At 37.7% G+C, this 2,338-nt stretch overlaps 1 long non-coding RNA gene across 1 annotated transcript in view; it reads right to left on the reverse strand.

The window, feature by feature from the left end:
- Positions 1–2,338, reverse strand: part of LOC112484905 — a 38,623-nt gene that overhangs the window by 29,304 nt on the left and 6,981 nt on the right. Inside the window, exon 2 of the long non-coding RNA XR_003048277.1 lies at positions 940–1,053. This is a non-coding gene — a long non-coding RNA (uncharacterized LOC112484905). The remainder of the gene's footprint in view (positions 1–939; positions 1,054–2,338) is intronic.

The following is a 2,338-nucleotide window of genomic DNA, read 5'->3' on the forward strand; positions in this document are numbered from 1 at the left end:
TAAATATTCCATCTGTTGATTTCCTTACATAGACTTCCACAACCTATGTTGCTGAAGGTACCAGCAGGAAATATATGACACACTCAAATTAGGATAATTGGAAGAGGAATTTTTTACAAAAGGTTGAGTACAGAGAAACCACATGGAATAGAAAATAGAGAAACCCTTGACAGGAAAAGTAAAGCTATCATCACCCCTAGGCCTGAAGGGACCAGGGGATGGAGCAGTTACCTGCAAAGAGAGAGACTGATACAGAAGGTAGATTTGAGAGAATTCTGAACTTCTGATGAGGGACACAGCCAACCAGAGGCAACCCAAGAGGAAGGGAATTGGGAAAATAAATATCCTGACTTTATTCTCCTCCAAATTTCCAGTCTCCTACAGGGGCTTCTATTGGCCAAATGGCAATCCTGTTTATGTGGTTCATACCGTTCAGCTTCCCAGGGCATAAAATAGGATGGAGAAGGTGGAGAGCAAACTTGGAGAGGCAAATAGAGAAAATCCAGCACATCACCCTCATACAATCTGTCGTCATCTCTCTACTAAATAAAACCTAAGTGGTTTCTCACCATCCGTTCTTACTTCCCTCTAATATATTCTCGAAACTGCCATTGAAGTGAACGTTTCAATATGAAAATCTGATTATGGCAAATTCCTATTTAAAATCCATCGATTACTTCCCAAAGAAATAAAAATCCTTACCGTGACTTCAACCTCATCTGGGGTCATTTTCCCCCTCATTCCCTTTGTTTCTGTCGCACAAATCTTCTTTCAGTGTCTAAAATAAGCCACAAGGACTTTGCAGGAGCTATTTTTTTCTGTATGGATTTCTCCACCCCCAACTCAACCCTTGGTCTAGTCAATAACTCTGCTGGGGATTCCCAGCATAGGTTAAGTTCCCATTGTACGTGCATTGGTGACTTCTCTGAGAGCACTTACCTTCATTTACAATTCTATACCCATCTTGTGATCCTTTGATGATGCTGTCCTCCTCGGTTTTGTTCCCATTGATGTCTCCAGTGCTGAAAACTGTGCCAGGCACTTAAGTAGGCACTAAAAGAAAGAAGGAACAGATAAATGACTAATATTAAAATTATTTTACAAATGAGGTTTTTTCTTTAAATTTAAGCAGAAGCTAAAGTGGATATGGAAAGAGAATTAATGTTCAAACCCAGTTATACAGGAACTTGTTAAAAAAAGCCATTTTTTCCTTGCCAAAATGTATTCCATCCCTTCATTTCTGAGAGCTATGATGCCTTCCATTATCCTCCTGTAACCATTTCCTCCAGCACAGCCTCGGTACCTGTCTCCCAGAGGAGGCAATACTTCCCACAGTGCCTGGTAAGGTACAATAAAACTGCCTCAATGTTCCAGATATAACTGATGACTTAACTGTAAGTCTCTCCCTGCCTCCTTCCTCAGTATTTGTCCTACCTCCCAAGACACAAAAGGATTCATGACTCAGGAAATTTTAGCTTAGAGACCAGCTGCAGTGTTTATTCCTCTCAGTCATAAGTCTTATGTAGAAGAGATCATAGTGGTATAATTTTTTGTATAAATGTTGATAGGTAATGACTTTTATAACTTTAAGTAACTCCGGATTCTTAAAAAATGATCTCTTATGTCTTAGTTTCTTTGAATTCTAAACCTTCAAATTCAGTGGGTTTTCCCACAAGTCTATTATTAATTTAGTTGCCTTGATTGAACTATTCATAAGGAAATAGGCATCTTTTGGTTAGGCCTGAGAGAATCAAATTACTATTCCAAGTAGTCTACGTGGTCTTTAATGCAATGACCCCATTCAAATGATATTCCTTGTCTCCTTAAAACATTCATTCGGAATTGTCGATTCTAGTGTTCTTTTTATTATTTGTTATATTGCTTTAAGAAAAAATAATTGTAAGAAAAATAGCTCACAGACTAAGAGGAAAGACAGTTTGCCCAGATTTTTTTTCTTACTAAAAAGCATCATATTGGGTACAGAAACTGCATTATTAAAATACCCAGAATCAGAGAGACCTTTATATAATAAATCTTTCTGGAAAAAAAAGCAGAATACATTTCCATGAATGCCCGGGCAGAGAAATAGTCCATTAAATATCATGAACAGCTAAGGTGACAAGGCATCTCAGAAAGAAAAAGAAAAATCTCCAGAAAATGACCTTACAGACATAGAAATATGCAACTGAAATGACACAGAATTCAGGATGGTACTTCTGAAAAAACTCAGTGAGTTCCGTAACGAGTCAAAGCAAGAATTTCAGAAATTAAAAAAACAACTAGATGAGCAGAATGAGTTCTTTAGCAAGGAGATTGAAACCCTCAAAAGAGCACACAA

This window comes from Pteropus alecto, unplaced genomic scaffold (assembly GCF_000325575.1).
Source record: "Pteropus alecto unplaced genomic scaffold, ASM32557v1 scaffold28, whole genome shotgun sequence".
NCBI classification, from domain to species: domain Eukaryota; kingdom Metazoa; phylum Chordata; class Mammalia; order Chiroptera; family Pteropodidae; genus Pteropus; species Pteropus alecto.